Source organism: Amborella trichopoda, chromosome 9 (assembly GCF_054954075.1).
Source record: "Amborella trichopoda isolate Santa Cruz 75 chromosome 9, AtrichopodaSantaCruz75HAP2 v2.0, whole genome shotgun sequence".
Taxonomy (NCBI): Eukaryota; Viridiplantae; Streptophyta; class Magnoliopsida; order Amborellales; family Amborellaceae; genus Amborella; species Amborella trichopoda.
In genome coordinates, this window is record NC_142344.1 from 28598625 (window position 1) to 28619919 (window position 21295).

Genomic DNA, 21295 nt, shown 5'->3' on the forward strand with positions numbered 1-21295 from the left:
CCATGGTAGTCTTGTCATCTAGTAGTATTGTCACTGAGCCGTTCTTAGTTATCATACCCGCCTTACTGCCACGATAAGGGTCTTAGTTATCAAAACCTCAAAGCTAAACACGATAGGGGTCTGCAAATTCTGACTAAGGAAGCAACCAATACAGTCGAGGCAACCAGTTCTGATGACCCTCTTCACCTGAACCCCTTATACTCTCTTGAGATGATAAAGCCTGAAGAAGAAGTCCATGAACCCTGCACTGTGGTTAGTGTTGAAGAAGATTGCCCAGCCACGGTCCCAAGACTGTCGAGAATCGGTCCTCACACGATCAGCATATTAGACTCGAGTTCAGTTAGGGCATGCTGATCCCTTGCTAACCGATCTACCACGTGCAACCCGTCAAGCCTGAAAGCCCTCAGCTGCAACTAAGGCTATCTTTCCAGGAGAAACAGTCAGCAAAATGGTTGTAAACAAACTTGGCGACTCTTAAGATGAGCGCATGAATAAGTTAGAAGACATGGTGTGTGCAATGATGGAGAAGATTGATCGCATAGATGTCGCACGACAATCGGGTAACCATGAGGCCAATTCCCATCACTCAAATGATGCACAGCCCCTTCCCTTTGCCTCAAAGAACAATTCTATCCCTCACCCCGTCTCACAGACAGACATTGATGTTATGGTGACCCATAGCTTAAAGAACAGACAAATCCCTGGAATACAGTGTGCAACGACTTATCCAAAGCCGTACCCTTCATGCATTGATCAGGTGTCGTTTCCCTCAGATTACAAGAAAGGGAAGTTTCCCCAGTTCAATGGAACCAGCTCCCCGAACCAGCATATCACCCACTTCCAAGCAGCATGTCGAGAGACGGCTGTTGATGGTAGACTCCTTCTCTGTCAGTTTGTTGAAACCCTGGATGACCCTGCTTTTTAGTGGTATGCTCGGCTTCCCCCAAACTCTGTACATACTTAGGCAGAAATCGAGAAATTGTTCCACTAATGTTTCTATGAGGTTGAGAGAGATGTTCAAACCATCGAGCTTCTCACCTTGACCTAAGATCCCAATGAGCATGTGGATCAATTCATATCAAGGTGGAGAAATTTGGCCGCTCGCATCCCAATCCCATGCCTGAGAAGGAAGCGGTTCAAACTTATGTGCGGAACATGCGACTTGAGATTGCTCTACATGTTGAGGCCTCCAATCCGACTTCCATGTTAGAGTAGATCTCCAAGTCGGTCTGCATAGAAAGTTTGTCACGCCACCATGGTGGGTCACGACAACAGTCTGCAAGCTCAGGAAACAATCTGGGCAATGGTAGCTCTCGAGCTAATACCTGAGGCAACCAACAAAAGGAGTGATCAGCACGGCCGTCACTGTAAGCGATCCAAAGAAGGCTCCCCCCAAACTTTGGACCTCTCCAAAGGGGTAAACACAACGAAAGCACCTCAAATAGGCAAGCAACAACAATCTTATAACCGAGTATCCCCACTTGCGAACCTTAATCGGGATGATTATTGGACCAGGCATAGGAATAAAGTCTACCCCTTTGAGAAGGAATGGGTCCTTGCACTACTCCGATTATTGCTGGAATATAACATAATCGAGCTCTCAGAGACCAAGTTCCCTGATCAAGTTGGATTCGATACCCAGGCAAATTACTGTTCTTACCATCGAAAAATCAACCACCCCATAGAGGATTGCTACATGTTGAAAGATATTATCGAGGCTCTGATTGAGAAGGGCCAGATAAAGCTTAAGAGCAACAGAAGGCATTCAGGACGGTAGAAGCCTCCCACACAGTAACAGTCCAAGTGGAAGACGAAGCGCTTGACCTCCTTCGCGCCCTGTTTGTTATGATGCTTCAAGAAGGCCTCATCACACCAAAACCGACAAGGCAGCCTCGACGCCTTGCTCAGGGAACTGAGAACCATTGGTGGCCGTACCATCACATATGGGGCCACGACCTGACCGAATGCTCCAGTTTCCATGATATAATTGTGAAGAAAATACAGGGATGCCAAGAGTCTTACAACGTTCCAGAAAGTGATTCCCAAACCACTTCTCCCCTAGTACAAGGGGACCTCCTGACATAAGTCCTGGGTGAAGATGACTCAGATGCTGCTGAACCCTCAACTTCTCAACCATGGATAAACCATCATGGGTGGAGCATACTCAAGTCCTTAAGGAGAGAAGCAGTTCGTCAAGCTAGGGCAGTTCATAAACCTAGCGAGATGGATCAACTGCTGCCAATGAAAACCAGAAAGAGACGAGCATCAAGGGCTGCTCACTGGAGAAACAAGACTTCTCAACCGCCAATGGAGCAGGAATTTCTTAGGTCTCTTCCCCCATTGCCGACCTTGCAGGACTTCATCCTCGGCATGATCTTTCTCACTTCCTTACCTCATCAAGAGAATGTACTTGAGCCATCTTCAACTCGGAGTACGTTCAATGAGGTTGATAACACTAAAAGCACTCTCCAACAGTCTAAGCATGGGAAAGACCCAAGAGACTCCCTGCACACGTCTAACTCTGGTGATCACACCAAAAACTGCCAAGATTGGTTTGATGAGGGTAATGACCTTAAAAGTCCCTCACTTACTAACCCTTCTCCTTCTTCTTCTTTTGCTTCTCAGCCTTCCTTTTCTATGTCTCTTGTAGGTACAACCTTGAAATGTCTAGACTTCGAGGCCCTTAACAAAGAACTTGAAGGAACCAATATAAGCAAGACGCAACGGAGGCGGCTGAAAAAGACGCTAGCTCAGGTAGCAAGATTCTTAACGGTTGCTAATGCCTTGGCGGCTCGAACCAAAGAAGAGCCATCTTCTTCAAAGAAGGACAAGAAGTCAAAATCAAAGAAATCCTAATGGCCCCCTGAGCTTGACTTTGAGCAAAGACTAAGAGAATCAAGGGGTCAGAGCTTCTATTCTCGGGAGGCTTGCCATATGATACAAATCTCAGGAGCATCACGCATCACGAGGCAAAAAATCTTGAGTCAGGGAAAACGCTATAGCCTCCACCTCAGAAGTTAGGCCTCTTGAAGTTTCCTTGTTCAACACTTCTCCCTCACCCGAATACTTCAAGCAATTCACACATCCTACAGCTCCCTAGGCTCCTTTCTCACCCAAGTACCCTGGACAATCCACCCATCGTCTAATTCCCTGCGAGGCCATTGGTCCTTTATACCTAACCACCTCCTAAGCCTCAACATATGACCTCCATAACCCAAACCAAGTCGGCAGTATAATCAAGTCAGCCAGCAGACCAAAGCAAACCTTCTCCACCTAAACCTGCTCCTCAACTCAAATCAGTGGCAGGGCTAGGAACGCAAAAGGTTGATGATGAAAAGGTGAAATATGATGTGATGGGGAACTTAAGGAAACTTCCCGCCCTTCTCAGCATCTGTGATGCTCTCATGCTCTCAAGGGACTATCGTACGGCTCTGATCCATGCCCTTTCCGATCCAGAGGTGTATGAGGCTGAAGTGGAACCCATTGAGGTGGACCCATCGATCTTGAGTGGATGTATGACAATCACCTTCTCAGAGGATGATCTGTAATTGGGAGAAATATTTCACAATCGCCCTCTCTTTGTGATCGGTGAGTTACATACATACCCCATCAACCGAATTATGTTGGATGGAGGGTCAGCATGCAACCTCATCCTAAGGATTGGGATTAGGTTCTGAAGATCTCACTCCGACTCATATCACAGTCAAGGGATTCAACCAGTCAGGTGAGAAGCAGGCTGACACTATCTTCCTTCATCTCAAGATTGGTGAATTAAATGACTACGCTCAGTTTCATGTGATAGACACTGACAACTCCTACAACATCCTTCTCGGCCTCCCGTGGCTCTACAACTAGGGGGTGGTTCCATCCACATTGCACAAGTGCTTCAAGTATAGTGGAGAAGGGAGACATCGTACAGTCTATGCCGACAAAAGACCGTTTCATGTAGCCGAAGCACTATGCTGATGCTAAATATTATTTCACAGATTCAGTGTCATTTCAAAAGCCAAATGATGGTGACTGCAAGTTTGTAAGGAAGACAGAATCTTCGGCCCATGAAGATGTTGAGGACATCGGGCGAACACTGGCGGACATGTTCAAAGAAGAGGAAAGACATGGCAAAAATCTCCATCTGACTCCCCTTCACCCTCGCATGCTATTCACTACCCTTGAAAAAGCTCCATCTCTGCCTGAAGGTTGAAGCTTCCCCTTTTGCTTCCATTTCAGAGCCACCTTTGTAGGAAGATGAACTAGAAGTCACTTCTGAAATGGAGGAAGTCATGGGGATAGAATTTCCGGCTCCAAAGGTCACCTACACCTCGGACCATCAAAAAGTCCTACATAATGCTATTGCACTCTTGAAAGCAGAAGTGGCGCACCAACCGCCATCAAAGATTTTTAAAAACCCAGTTGCTATAAGCATAGAGGATGTTCCTCATCCCACCGTAGGGCCAGTTCAGGCTAGTAGTCAAACCCAAGTTTTGCACTTCCCTGGTTTGGTGGGAGGAGAGCAGTTTGAGAAAGGACAACCTTCTCACCCTCAGAAATAGAATCCCCTAGCAGAGTTAAGAATTGAAGTTCGCAGTCTCCAGAGCCAATTGGAGGTTGTGCGTATCGCTTCAAAACATTTGAAGGAGTTCCTGCCTGAGACCACAAGCTATGACAGGATTGAAGTGAATGCACCTCGAATGGAGGTCAAAGCACCTTCTGATTGGACTATTTATAGTGAGCAGGCTCATCAAATGATGAGGAAAATGAATTATGAGCCATTGACCATTCAAACGTTAAGGGGAAAAGAAGCAATTGCTCCCCCATTCGAAGTTATTGAAGCCACAACAGCTCATCACAAGACAAAACAAGGCCTAGGGTATTAGCCACTTGAGACAATAAATGTTTCGAGAAGTGCTCAAGCCCAAGAAGAAGAAAATGAGGTGAAGCAAAGCAAAAAGAAGAATGAAATCATGCAGTAAAATCAGCCAGAAGAGAAAGAGAAACATTTTATTCATAAATTCCAAATTTTTTATAAAGTGCTGACAAAGGAAGGACACTCTTAAAAATGATCAGTGATCTTATTGATCTCTTCTCTAGATGTGGTGGAAGAAGTCTCGGCTTGCTGGATATGCTCCTTCAGCTCGACCACCATTTGAGTTTCTTGCTTTATGGAGGCGGTTTCTGAGTCAATGGTGCGAGTGAGTTCTGATAGATCCTCAACCAAAGAAGTATCTAAAGCTCTTCTCCAAATCATCTCCTTTTGAAGATCACCAAACTCCTCTCTTAATTTTCGCATCTCCTCCCATATTCCAAGCATTCGGTTGAAACTAGTTCTCCCCTCCATCTTGAGGTCAAGCTGACGAGCAACTATAGTGGTCTTCTTCTGAGCACAAGCATCTATTCCCTCTCGACGACACGAGATTGAATCCTCCAAGGAAGCCACCCTGTTGGTCTTAGCCTCATGATGCAACCTCCAGCTCTCTAGCTCATCTAGAGTAGCATGAAAATGAGAGCGGACTTCTGATGCATCCCCCAAAATGCTGGTCGTAGTAGTAAACTTCCTCAGTTTGACTATTGCTTCACCCAGCTCAGGGAGAGGCAGCTCCCTTAGACCCCGAAGACCTGCATAATGCATTAATGAGCCAAATAGGCTTGCCCCTCGCTAGACTCTCACCAGTGAATTTACTGGTGCCAACCTCTCCTCCTCTCGAAAGGTTCTTCACATTTGGGATAGTATGAGAGGTCCCGACCATCTTATCAAGCCGGCCATCTTATCAAGGTTAAGGACCTACTCCTGCACGAAAATCACTTAAGGAAAAGGATAGTGTCGGCTCTGTTTCTCAAAAAAACCCACCACCGTTTGTATCCTCGAACGCCTAGCGCCGACTATGTTCGCTGATACCAGCATCGGCTGGGTTCACAAATACCGGTGCTGTCTATGTACTCCAAATACCAGCACCAGTTATGTCTGCCAACGCCTTGCACCGACTATGTTTGCTGATTCTAGATCTAGCTGGGTTCACAATTACCAGTGTCGACTGTGTACTCCAAATACCAGCACCAGCTGTGGTCACCAACGCTTAGCGCTGACTGTGTTTACAAAGGACTATCGTCGCTCGGGTTCAAATCTCCTGCACGTGCCATGGATCCTGTACATGTCACCTCGAGCCCCGCTGCATCGCCTGACAACCGTCGCCATGACGTGGCCTAGCGCACATCCTCACACGTATGGACTGACAACCGCCTACCTCTCAGGGGCCCTTCATCTCTCGGTGACCCTTCGTTTACCCTGCGACCTCTCGGTTACCAACCAGAAACTCCCCTCTTTTATCGAAACTTTCAAAAAACCACTGTAAGGCCTTTTCCCTTCTGGCACTCTACCGAAAAACTACCAGAAACATGATGGAACTCCCCCGGAAGCCCTCTACTGCAACTTTTGCCCCTTTTCCCCTTCTCCAAGAGCCTCAAAACCATGGCCGGAGTCTCTGAAACTCCCCAACAAACCCCTTGCTTGCCTCGCTACACTCGTCGGCAAACTCTTGCAACTTCGCGATAAGCGTGGTGTTCTTTCCGGTGCTCTCTCCTTCTTGCCAGCAAACTTTTGCAAAATCCTACACGAAGTGACTTATGCGCTTGCCGGAAATCTTACCAAGAGCTCTCTCACTCTCCCTACTCAAATGCCTTAATCGTTTTAATCTTTGGTAAAAAATGGTAGAAATGGGGTTTACCCCCTTATATAGGCAAAGTTTCCCTGAAGTGTCCCTCACAAATCAAGAATGCCAGTCATGTCCTAGAAGGCCAAATGACGATGGGCCGGATCGGGTTGGGCTCGAACTCGAGGCCCGAATGGAAGGTTACCGCCGCCCATGGAAACTTTAGCAAATAGAGACCAAGACTGGCTCGGGCTCGGGCTCGGGCCCATGGCCCGAACACTAACGCGTACCCTGTGCCGGCTGTGTTCTTAATGTACCCAGCGTTGACTGTGTTCTCACCATACCTAGCACCGGCTGTGTTCTTAATGTACCCAATGTCGGTTGTGTTCTCAACATACCTAGCGCCGGCTGTGTTCTTAATGTACCCAGTGTCGACCGTGTTCTCAAACATGCCCAGCATCTGCTGTGTTCACAATGTACCAAGCGTCGGCTGTGTTCCCAAGTTTACCATCACGTGTGTTGCCACTATGCACACTAGCGTCGCTTGTGTTGCCTTTTCCCATGCTAAACACCATATATGTGTGAACACTTATACTTCGCAAACCTGCTGCCGTGTGTGTTACACTCTTCATGTTAGCATCACGCATGTTCTAGTGCCATGTATGCTAGACCTTGGTCACCACTGTGCATGTCTCACCATTATCCCCAAAGGAGTTATGAGCACGCCATTGCCATTATCTCTAGTGAAGTTACATCTAGCTGTTCCACCCAAGCCATGACTGGTCGTCCCCAATGGAGTTGGGAGTAGGTCACTTCCCTCATCCCCAGTAGGAATTACACCTGTGCTGTAGCCCATTGATTCCCAGTGGACTATGGTTCGTGCTTCCCCTTTAATCCCCTATGGGTCAGTCTCACACCAAGCTATCCTAACCCAAGGAGTTGGGTTACCTTTCATGAATCTATTCCCCATGGAGTTCCATCTTTCACCACTAGGGAAGTCATACTTGTCCCCTAATCCCCAGTGAAGTTTGCTTCCCTTGCTATTAGTTTATGCCCAGGGAGTCAAATTACTATCCACCGACCTATTCCCCATGGAGCTTCACCTACATGGCGACCCACACAATGGTTCGTGCTGCATGACCTTAAACTACATAACCTTGGTCTAGATGAACGACCTTAAATTCCATGGTCCAAACTATATGACCTAAAAACTATAGCAGAGGTCTAGTTGCATGACCTTAAACTGCCTGGTCCTAGCTGCATGACTTTAAACTGCATAGCCATAGTCCAAACTATATGACCTTAAACGATAGTCTATGTCCTAGCTGCATGACATTAAAAGGCTTAGAACCATGGTCCAAACTATACGACCTTTAAACTGTAGCGAAGGTCTAGTTGCATGACCTTAAACTACATGGTCCTAGTTGCATGACTCTAAACTGCGTCACCACAGTCCACGCTATATGACCTTAAACCATAGTGCACATTCTGACCGCATGACGTTAAACTACTTTGCACAGGTCCAGGAGGCATGACCTTAAACTTGCCCCCACAATTTGCACACATGCCCTTTACGTGCATCTACATGCATGCTTTCCCCAACAGCCATTTGTGTGCATACCACCTTCATTACCTCCCTAGTGAATCCCTTCACTACCACCCATTATTTTTCAATGAGTCTCACCCATGCTCACATAACGGCGCACTATCTATCCTTCCATACTCGTCGTAAGCTAGTGGGTCACAACTTTTCACCTTCCACACATACATCATCCATCTTTCACAGGTAGCCTCATGCCATCTCCCCAAAGTGAGTCAAATCACCACCATACTCACTCCGTGGCCTCTACAGACTGCCATCCACCTCCATCATGGTCCAACTGTATGACCTTAAACTATAGTACGCGTCCTGACCGCATGATGTTAAAAGGCTTCACACAGATCCCGAAGGCATAACGTTAAACACGCCTTCACAAAAAAAAGGAAAAAAGGAAAAAATAACGGGCATGGTGTATACCTAGACAAAGGAAAGCCATGAGTAAAAATGATGGACGTGCATGGTCACGAAACCATGAGTAAGAGAGTTTTGTGAAATAAAAGCCGAGCACGGTGAAAATCCGAAAGGGCACCGTGAGTAAAAACCAAAAAATAAGGATGAACATGGCCAATAGGTCATGGGAAAAAGTACCCCAAATAAAAAGGAAGTTGATGAAAACCATCTCTACGGCGTCGCTTCCCAAGTTCAAGTGAAAGCCAGCAAAGGGCGCTTGGACCAATAAATAGGTTGATGCAGCACTCACCTCAACAGGCGGCTTCAGCCCCTACTCAAAAGAGAAAAGATCACTACTGTCAAAATACGAGCTTCAAGGAAAAGATTCCGATAGCCTGAGTTAATTCACAAAAAGGACTCAAAGGACAAACAACTCGCCAAAAAGGCAATACAGGTCTCATGAAGAAGAGCACTATTCCTACAAGGTCTCTAACACACTTTAAAATGCTAAAAGGTTCCTAAAGAAGGATAAGTCAGCCACGAATTTGGACCTGTGTGCAGCAATTAGGATTGAATCCTCAGGGGTCGCCTTGAGCAAAGAAGAGAGGTATCTTGATTGTTGAAACTGCAAAGCAGTGGGTAGGGGTTATACCCAAATCCGGTCACCTCTGTAAATTGAGGTACCCTGCCTGCTAAGGAATATCTGATGCACAACATAGGCAACGCCAACCAAAGGCCCTTCAACAAACCATCCAGAACAAACAAAACAAAATCCTTGAAACGTGGACCAACACCAGAGGATATAAAAACCCAGACTAAAATTGGAAAAATTCCCTTCAACAACTGCTAGACGGGACTAATTCTGACCAATGAGGTCCGTACAAATCCTCAGCTGTCAGAATCACCAACAGTCCACATGAGGGTGAGGACTTTGATAGGATCCCTCAAAACATTTTCTTCTCCCCCTAAGCAGGGACTGTTTTAGAATTTCACACATTGTTGGGCAGGGGCAAAACAATCCTTTTACACCAAATCTTAGAATTTATTTTAAGTTAATTATATTGTAGCTATCATCAATTTAGGTAGTTTTTGAGCATCCACTCATGTTTGGGCTACCGATGAGTGTCCCATCGCGTAGCAGGCAATATCATAGCAGTATGCACTACTGATGAGTGTCCCACCACATAGTGGCCAATTTTAACATAAGAAGTGGCCATTCATCACAATATCATAACAGTATCCACTTCCCACCGTGTAGTGGCCAATTTCAACATAAGTAGTGGCTCTGCAATTCTCCTAACGAACGAGTCACATTCTCATCAGTCAATGTTTCATACAGATGAATCATATTTCATCATAACATCATAGCATTTAGCAAAAGATAATTATTTCATAAGTATCTACAGGGCATTTACACATAAGTCTTTTCAATAGCATTTGGCATTCATTATGAACTTATTTCATTAATATTGCGCTCGTGGCCCCTTTTCCCTCACACAATGCAGTCATATGGAATCCTTCACATATCTTTATGGAATTCGCATGAGATTTATCATATGGAATTCATATTTATCATATATCAAGACAACTTAGTGTCGCATGGGCATACAATTGATGCAGTGACGAGTAACAGTGACATGCCCTTCTTATGAGGGCGTAGCTCCCGATTTAGGGGGAGTTTCAAGATGCCTCAAACATGAAACTTTGAGCTATACACAGACCTTTACGAAGATAGTAATTTGAAAGAATTTGGGTGCCGGCCAATAGCTCAGTACATGGTGAGCATTAGTTGATGGAAATCTTCTCTGCAACAGTGCACAACGACGTATTCATGCATTTCGGGTCATAATTCAAAATCCATGGGGAGTTTCAAAAACCTCAAAACATGCAACTTTGATTACATTCATAGACCATTCCAATGATAGTAATTTTAAGGTTTTTGGATAATATTGCTGGGGCAAAAGCATTGCCCAAAGAGGGCCACAGTTGCTAGAAATAGCAGCGCCTGTTAGCAGTGTTATGCCTCAACATTTTAGGCCATAACGTTTCATCCATGTGAAATTTTATCATGACATAAAAATTAGACTTAAAGTAGACATACATACCTTTCATTTGAGATAGATTTGGTCCCATTTGGATACCATTTGGTCATTGAACATATAGATATAAAAATATTTACAGTTCTGGAAATTCATATGCTCAAGTTAACATGCTTTTAAAGAACATGTAATATTTCCTAGCCAAGCTACGCTTTGGGCTTGGAACCTTATTCATGATAAGGAGTCTCACAGTGACCGATTTCCTGAGTTTTCATAATTAAAAAGATCATACATGTGGTAAACACAGTCATGGCATTGAGAAGCAGAAGCTGAAACTTCAACCTCATGTTAACCCATTCATTCTTCACATTTTCATTCTATCATTTTTCCCGTTATAAATATTTGTTCTTTACATAAATTATGGATGCATAGAAGCTAAACCCACTTACCTTAACTCTCACGGTGTCTTCAATCCCCACTCATGGTCTTCGGGCTTTCCTTGGCTTCACCAGTGGGCTGTCTTCAAAGGGGCAGTAGTGAACTTCAAGAGAGAGAGAAAAGTTGAGAAAAATGGGAGAGACCCGTGTTGCCCAAGGCTTAAAAAAGAGAGGGTGGTTGGAAAACATTGTGGCTGTTGCAACACACGCGGCTCTGACATGTCTAAAGCAGCGCTGAGAGGTGACAGCTGTACGATTTGATCAAACGCACACGGCGATGCCCCCTTACGCATCCGACGTTGCTCACTTACTCAACCGGAGATGCGCACTTGCACTGCTGGCACTCGTCCTCCACAAGCGGCGCTGCTCTTCCATACCCTGCCAACGCTGTGTCTTCCTTACCCAGTCAACGCTGCGGCTTCCTTACATAGCCGACATTGTGTCTTCCTTTCCCAGCCGGCACTGCGTCTTCCTTACCAAGTCGGCGCTGCATCTTCCTTACACAGTCGGCACTACGTCTTCCTTAAACAGCCGGTGCTACCTCTTCTCTTACACAGCTGACGCTGGGCTCTCAAACATGTGCGATGATGTTTCTTACGCCTTACCAATTCTTTACCCTTACGTGCGACATTAGCTATTATGCTTCATGGGTAGCATTAGGCCAAATCACCCAGACGACGCTAACCTTCGTCCTTAGCGTCGGGCGTGCGCTTTCGTCTTCCTTGACTTCCTCCTCTTTCTCTACTGCCACGAGTGGTCCGGTTCAATTCAATTGTGGCCCCTACAGCCCATGAGAAATTCTTGCTTCAATTAGTTGAATAGTTCTGTCACACCCCAGGTGTGACAGTCTATCCTTAACAAAATCAAAATTTCTTCTATATATTGCACAAGACTGTCTGATTTTCCATTAAGAAATTTTCAAATTTGTACAAAGTCTACTTATAACTTATATTAACATGAAGGTCCATTTATATACATATTTGATAGGATAAAAGTTACAAAGGTAAGTTTAACTGTGACTACAAACTTCTCCATTGTTGTACTTTCGATCAATAAGGCTGCAATTTATTCTAAATAGAAGTCACATTAGTTTGATGAGTTTGGCTACTCAGTAAGTGACCATCATAATTCGTAAAAATCATGGTCGAAAAATGTAGTTACTTTCTAAAAGAGTGTATATAAAAACAATATCAGGAAGAGAACTGTCCCAATAGAAATATACAATTTTACATAATCCAAAAATATTACATTGAAAAAATATAAGGAAGTGCATATATAAATCATTTAACATAAATGCACAATTTAACATAATTCAAAAGATTTCACGGGTACCCTACTGGCGTCTCAAGTATGTTACCTATATACCCCACCAACGTTCTGGATGGGTCCATTTAATCTCTACCAATGTACAAGGTAGGTCCACTCATACCTTACCAACGTACTAGATGAGTCCACTTAATCTTTACCGGCATACTGGATAGGTCTAGTTATACCTTGCTGGTATACCGGATGAGTCCACATAATCCCTACTGACATATTAGAGGGATCCACTTATACCACACTGCCGTACCGGATGAGTCAACTTAATCCCTACCGGCGTATCGATAGGTCCAGTTGTACACTTAAAGTATCTCTGAAACTCTTTTAACATCAAGAAGCAACGATATTGTATATTCAAAATATATTTGAAATCATTAGCACGAATTTACACGAGGCAATTTATAGCAAACACTTTCACTAATATTTCTACAAGTAACCAGTCAAATACTTTGGGCTCAATTTCTTAGATATAGTTTCATAAAAATAGCAGCTATGAGAGAAATTCTTAAAAATTGAAATATAACATGGTAAGTAGTTTATTGACAATAGAAGAATTCAGAGTTAAATACTAATTTTCAACTATATCAAATTCTTAATATTAGACGGGAGTATTACTATTTTATGAAATGCAGAAATACCAATTTTCAAATAATAATGTTACTAGAATATAATGTCACTTACACGTAAAACTTATAATATTTAAAATTCATAATAATGGATGCAAATTTTGCGATTTAATTAATTACAGAAATAAGAATTTTCAAATTAAGTACTTTACATGGAAAATGAGGTCATTTACAAGTACGTTACTGTGAGATGGATGTGTATTACCTTTGCTAGAGTAAGATCGGGACCAATGGTGTTTAGCTAAAGGTATGGAAAGAGAGACCAAATGAGTTTATGTTTGGGGAGAGGGAGCATGGACGTATTACAAGAAAGAAAATATATTATATGAGAGAAAAGGGCATGAGAGAGAGAAACCATTTGTTATGAGGGGACATTATGAGGACAAGATTATGAGAACAATATTAATTTTTATGAGAATATTATGAGAATAATATTATTTTATGAGAATATTATGAGAGAATCATTATGAGAACATCATTATGAGAATCATATTATTTTTATGAGGACACTATGGAAACAATATTATTTTTATAAGAATATTATGAGAGAGAAAAAAATCATTTGTTATGAAAGAATCATTATGACAGAATCATTATGAAAATATTATGAGAGCGATAAACTATATTTTTCTTAGTTAAGTCACTAGGGAGGGTCCCTACCCATTGCAGGAATTTAGCCTAGGATGCAAATCATCAAGTGCTAACCAATTAAGCCCGTGCTCTTTTCCTAGAGAAAAACTATATGTTATGAGAGAAAGAGAATGACGAGAGAGAAAAAAATCGTTAAGAGAGAAAATAAAGACTTACATATGGTAGGAGAGAGAAAGGCCAATTGTGATGGGCTAATGATAGGCCTATGAGGGGTATTTGTATGTGTGGGGAAGCAGCCTTCATATATATAAGTGGTTCGGTGCCTCGATCTCGCCCTTTTGGTTGGGATGATCTGGTGGCGTGGCTACAGGTTTGAGATGGACCTGGGACCTAAGACCGCTCTCTCTGTAACTGTGCAAAGGAGACGTGGGCAAAAATACCAACCGGTGAGAGAGGAATTTGGGTCGTGAGGCGGGACTTACCTCACGTGAGTCTAGGACACGCTTGGGCTTGCGCGTGAGCGCCCTCTTAGATCACGTGGAATGCCCCATGGCCTGTGGCCAGTTTGGAATCGCCTCCCCTAACCTGTGTCTTCTTACCTGCGATCACTCACACACATTAGAGTACATACAAGTTTGAGGACCCCACTTGTCATAGGGTGAGTGCACACATGTGTGTGTACTCAAAGGAAAATGGAAGAACTAACATAATGGAATCCATATCAATTCGACAGCCATACAACGTCTCCTTGGCAAGGGACTCTTAGTACATATTTTACAATAGAGAGTAAGGAGAAGGGGTTAGATAAAGAAAAGACATTAGAGAGAAGATAATTTTAAGGAGGAGAGAACGAAAGAGAAGATGATGGAGAGAGGAAGAAAGGGCGAAGGCTGGTTTGGCTTTCACCCAGCTCTTTAGAGAAAGAAGTAAAAGAGAGATGAAGGCCGGTTTATTTTTCACCCTGATCCTTCAGAGATAACATGTATTTTTGTGAAGAAAGAGAGAAAAGAGGAACGAAGGCTGGTTTTACTTTCACCCAAATCCTTCAGATATGAAGAAAGAAAAGTATTTACTTTAGAGAAAGGAGGAAGAAAAGGGATGAGAGAGGGTTAGCTTGTCAGAGATGAAAAGAATGAGAGAAGAAGAGAATAGAAGTTTGACATGGTGGCTAGATTGACATAGTGGCTGATCTGGCACCACGACTGGTCTGGCAAGGCAGCTAGAGGGGCACGGTAACTGGATCGGCACGATGGCTAGACTACTTGACGACATGACTGGCACGTTGACAAGATTGGCACGGATGGTCATGTGCAGTGGCTGATCTGACGCGGCAGCTAGATAGGCATGGTAACTGAACCGACATGGTGGCTAGGCTGCTTAGCGACAAGATTGGCACGACGGATGGTCTGGTGTAGCGCCTGGTCTGACATGGCAGCTATACAGACACGGTAACTAACCGCCATGACGGCTAGGTTGCTCGGCTATAAGACTGGCACGACGACACAAGGCTCAGCCTGCGCTCTGGTCAAGCAAGCAAAAAGAAAGACAGAGGAGAGATGAGAGAAAGAGGTGCACAACAGTAAACACTACCATGTGAGACTGGAGGAGAGATGAAAAGGAAAAGCCACGCTCGGTAATGTGTGTAGCTGTGCAAGACAGAACGAGATAGACATAAGAAATGTCGCGCTTGGTAGTGTACGCTGTCGTGCATGACAGACAAAGAGAGGGGAGAGAGAAACAACACACTCGATAGTGTGTGCTGCCATGCGCAACAGACAGAGAGGGAAGAGAGAGAAGTCATGCTCGACAGTATGCACTACCGTGCACAACAGATGAAGAGAGAGGAGAGGGAAACATCATGCTCGGCAATGTGCGTTGTTGTGTGCAACAGACATAGAGGGAGTAGAGAGAAAATTCATGCTCGACAATGAGAGACAGAAGAGGAAAGAGGAGAAAGAAACATCACACTCGGCAGTGTGCGCTGCCGTGCACAACAGACAGAGAGAGAAACATCACGATCAGTAGTGTGAGCTGTCGTGCACAACAGACAGAGACAGAAGAGAGTGAAACGTCATGCTCGGTAGTATGTGTTGTCATGCTTGACAGACAGGGGAGGCATGAGAAAAGATAGGAACATAGAGAGAAAAGGAAAGAAGAGAGAGAGAGAGAAGGAAAGAAAAAGAGAGAGAAAAGGAAAGAAGAAGAGACAAAAAGAAAAGAAGAAGAGAGAAAAGAAAGAGGAAGAGAGAGAGAGGAAAGAAGAAGAGAAAGAAAGGAAAGAAGAAAGAGAAAGAAAAGAAAGAAGAGGGAGAGAGTGGTTAGGTGCCTCGATCTCGCCCTCCAGATCTGGATGATTGGGCAGAACGCGTCTCGGGTTTTGGGGGAATCTGAGACTTTGAGATCACTCTCTCAAGAACATCATTTAGGAGCGAGGGCAGGTATACCAATCGATGAGAGAGGAATTTAAGGTGGGTTCGGTACATACTCGGGCTGGCTTGCATGGGTGCCCTCTTAGATCACGAAGAAATCCCCCCAAATGGTAGAATTGCTTCGGAATCGCCTCCCTTGGCCGGTATTCTCTTGTTTATGCAATCACACACACATGGTTAATTTTACAAGACAAGTGGGCCGAAAGAGACCCCACCTTATCTTTGAGCGAATGTACACGAACGTGCACATCCAAAAGAAGAAAAGGGAAAGAGGGTAAGTAAAAGAAGAAGATGGAGGTAGATCAAAGGGGACGCTCCAGTCCCCAGCCTCTGACGGCAATAGGCCAAGGCCAGAGCTGGTTAAAAGACAAGTCCTAAAAGGGTCATCACCGTGCACTTCACCCAAGGGCCATTGTCGTGCTCCTTCTCCCAGAGGTTATCACCACGCTCTTCATCAAGGATTTAATGTCGCACTCTTCAACAAGTACCTAACGCCGTGTGCGCATCATTTAAGCCTAAAGCCTCGTGCACCATCCATCACTTAGTGCCGTGATCATGCTACGACACTCGCATTTGAACCATTGTCCTACCACCTCAGGAGGTTCATTCCCTGCACCACAGTCTCACTCCTTAGGGAGCCCAGTCTCCGGTGACGACATTGTTCCCCATGGAGTCACATTCCTTCACCGCACCACTGTCGGTGCTGCATGACCTTAAACTGCACCGCCATGGTCCAAACTATATGCCCTTAAACTATAGCAGACGTCTAGTTGCACAACCTTAAACTTCTTAATCCTCGTTGCACGACTCAAAACTGTACGACTGGGGTCCAAACTACATGACCTTAAACTGTAGTGAGGGTCTAGTTGCATGACCTTAAACTGCTCAATCGTTGTCACATGACTCTAAACTGCACGATCATGGTCCAGCTGTGTGACCTTAAACCATAGTGCATGTCCTGGTCGCATCACATTAAAAGGCATGGTTCCATGATCCAAACTATATGACCCTAAACTATAGCTGAGGTCTAGTTGCACGACCTTAAATTGCATGATCCTAGCCGCACGATTTTAAAACTGCATAACGATGGTCCGAGCTACAAGACCCTAAAACTGTAGCGTATGGCATGACAAATGGTCCATTATGGCATGACAAATGGTCCACACACATAACTTTAACCGAGAGATGGACCACCTCTTCGCTACGGTGTATTTCATCAACATCTCCGTGGAGTTAGATGTCTACAAAAGGTCATACCTACCCCTTTAATCCCCAATGAGTCCGTTTCGCACCAACATCCCAATGAGAGTCACACCCTATTGTGACCCACTATCTTCAAGATTTAGGTCCATGCTTATCTTCTCAACTCCAAGTGGGGCTACACTTGTACTTCGAATTGTCATCCTCAGTGGAGTTACATGAAGCCCCATCATTATCCCCATGGAGTCACACTGACCCTCCTAATCCCCAGTGAAGATTCGCTTCCACTTGCTACTCTTCATAGAGCCACCATCTTCATCTAAAGCTCTTCACTTGTGGATAGCCCTAACTATTCTATCCTCAGGGAGTCAGATTGCTATTCACAGACCTATCCTCCATGGAGCTTCATCGACATGGTGACCCACATAATGGTCGACATTGCATGACCTTAAACTGCATAGCCATGGTCCGTGCTGCATGACTTTAAACTGCACAGCTCTAATTCTAACTGCATGACTTTAAACTGCACAGTTATAGTCCAAAATATATGACCTTTGACTGTAACGGAGGTTTAGTTGCACGACCTTAAACTACATGATCCTATTTGCATGACTTTAAATTGCATAACCACGGTCCAAGTTATATGACCTTAAACCATAGTGCACATCCTGACCGCATGATGTTAAACTGCTTCACACAGGTCCAGAAGGCACGACCTTAAAGATGTCCCCACATAAGTGCACACATATTTTACGTGCATCTTCACGCATGTGTTCCCTAACTGACCCACTCGTTTATGGCCTCCCCAATGAGTCCACATACGCGAACACACCTTTTGCATGCATCTCCACGCACGCCTTTCCTAACCGACCCATCGTGTTAACGCACCACCTTCATTACCTCCCAGTGAGTCCATTCATCATTACCATCTTTCATCATTCCCTAGTGAGTCTCACCCATTATCACAAAACGGTGAGCCATCTCGCCACCCATAATCGCAGTCAATTAGTAGGTCACCATTCTTCAACTATTATTTTTCCTGCATAAGTAGCCTTGTGCCATCTTTCCAAAGTGACTTGTAACTACCACCATGCTCACTCCATGGCTTCCACTGACTGCCATTCATCACCACTATGGTCCAGCTGTATGACCCAAAACTATAGTGCATGTCCTGGCCGCATGACGTTATAAGACTTCACACAGGTCCCGAAGGCATGACCCTAAACACGCATTCACAACAGAAAACAGGCATGGTGTACACTTGTACAAGGGAACACCATTAGTAAAAATGATGGACGGGCATGGTCATGAAACCATGAGTAAAAGAGCTCCATGGAAAACAAAACCCAGGCATAGTGCAAACCTCAAAGGGTCATCGTGAGCAAAAACGGATGAAAAGGGTGGACACAACTGCGAGGTCATGGGTAAAAGAGCCCAAAAATAACAGAAGTTGGTGAAAACCGTCTTTACGGTGCCACTTCCCATGTTCAAGTGAAAACCCATGAAAGGATGCTTGGACCGACAAAACAGGTTGACGCACTATCGCTACCTCAGTCGATTCTCAATTTAAAAATAGCCACAAGCTTGGCTAATGAGGTCGACCTAAAATCCTCAAATGCCAGCATCCAGTCATGACACAAATTGGCTCATTAGGGAGTGAGAGCCGCATAAGATCTCCCACATTTCAACATCAACAATAACAAGAGTCCTTGAGGGTGAGAACGATGACCAAAAGATCCCTCTGGAATGCTAAAGACCATCACGAAGGTAAGAAATTGACAAAGCCAGAGTCTAACTTGCCAGAGACTTCAAGGAATTCCTCACCAAAATCCCTTAGCCAACATGGGCCAGACTTTCGGGCTGGTCAAAAGCCCCCGATTGGACCCCTCTAGACGGTACCTATAGAGATACCCTAAACATGAAAAGCAAACCTGGTGTCGTAGTGAACAATGCTGACAAAAGGTTCATAGTAGTTGGCCTTTAGATAGGCCTGGTTCTGTCCGAGGAAGTCCCTATAAAGGCCTCACGCTTCAGAAGAGCAGATAGTCCCTCGAGGGTGAGGACTTTGATAAGATCCTTCAAAATTATCGAATGATTTCACTTCTCGATTCTCAGCACAACATTCGGCAGAGCATGCTTTTGGCAGATATTTTTCATCACCATGGGCCCCCCACTCAATAAAAGCCTAACAAACAGTGGAAATTTTGATAGTCTCAGAAAAGCCCCAAAACAGGCCAAGATCTTCATGAGGACTCTCAAAAGTCTCCTGCCAAGTTTCGTCATATTTCGACATGTCTAAGGCAGTGCAGACTGAGAAACAGTTTCGGTAGAATCATCCTCTAGCACCCTAAAATAGAATCTATAACAAGAACTACATTTTTCAATATCTCAAATTGTTGTGGGACCATATCCATTTGATTCGATGCTGTTGAAAATCCCTAGAGGTCAAATTTCAGCTTAAACAGATACTCCAGGAAGAAGTTATAAGCAAAAGAGTGAAACAAAAGGAGCCGCACGCTCGTGCAGCCACCCTGCAACTCCACACCATTGAAGGGACAGTCATGACCAGTGACTTTCGACGCTCATAGCTCACTCGTCCAAGGTCAGATCAAGCCCGAATTTTGTGAGCATATTTATCTCATCAAGGCGAGCATTTCAATATGTGGCATGCCCCTTGACGCGCCCGAGCGCGAAGAAAAGCCAGAGAGAAGTTGCTGATTTGTGAAAAAAGTGCAGAAAAATCAGCAGCATTGTGCCTCACTCGAGCGATCAAATCACGTCACTCGCGAACTCGATCGACATTAGACCAATTCCATCGCGTGCTAAGATTTCGGGCTATCTCTGACCCGAACCCTGTACATGATGAACGGTCGAATTTTACGCACGAAGCCGACAAAGTCACTCCAAATTTTGTAGCCGGAACCAAAATTCAAGATTCTTGCAAAATTTCCAAAGCTGCAAAACCTTAGGTTGAACACGGAATCGAGCTGCATTTGTCGCCTCGCGATCGTGACGGCATGTTCAGTGTACTCTAGTGAATAAATCATAGAAAAACATCAAGGAACGAGTACACAATCGATCCGAAGTTTCAAGATTCATTCAAATTTCAACTCACATGATCATACCCTAAAAGCAAGATCCATGGCTCGAAGTTTATCAAATCGATCGCCATGCCGAGCCCTACAAGAAAACAATCATCTTTCGATCAACTGGGCAACAGAACGACCCCAAATCATCCATGCAAGATCACGCATGTTCTAGGGCAACACAGGGACTGTTTTGAAATTCCACCAAATGTTAAGAAGGGGTAAATCTGTCATTTTGTACCCTACTTTCTAATTTCTTTTAATTCAATTTAATCTTAATTTCCAGCAATTAGGTTACTTTTGATCATCCACCCATGTTTGGGGCAAATTCTATATATACATTGTACCATTATTGTACGTAAAGGACTCAATCCCTCACAAAAAGAGAGAGTTTTTACTTAATACAGTTTCTCTTTCTTCTCATTGTTGTGTAACATTTGGAGAGAGAGAGTAAGGTGAGATAAACTTTGGAACAGTACCCTCAGGCTTGATGTAAATCTTCTCTCTTTTTTTTTTTCTTCTCTCTCTTCCCCACCTTTTCTTCTTCCTCTTCTTCGTCTGAGCTCCTCTCAGAGACCATGCACGACAGTGGCAGTGCCGTGCATGCCTCTCTTGTAGTTTCACAGGTCACTCATGGCAATGGCAGCTCCATGTGCGCGCTTCCTTCTCTCTCTATTTTATTCTCTATCTCCCTGTGAGACTGGCAGACGGCGTTGCTCATCGCCGTCTGCAGACATATCCTTGATGTCTCAACGAAGAATGCCAATAGCAAAACTTATTGCCGTTTGCGAGGGCTTCGCCCTGTCGCGTGACTACTGCAGGCGGCGATGCCCTTCACCGTTTGCAAAAGGGTAGCGACAATACCCATTGCTACGCACAGGCTCCGTCCGCACCTTTCTGCGCTTGTTGTCGTGCTCCTCATGAGAGGTAGCT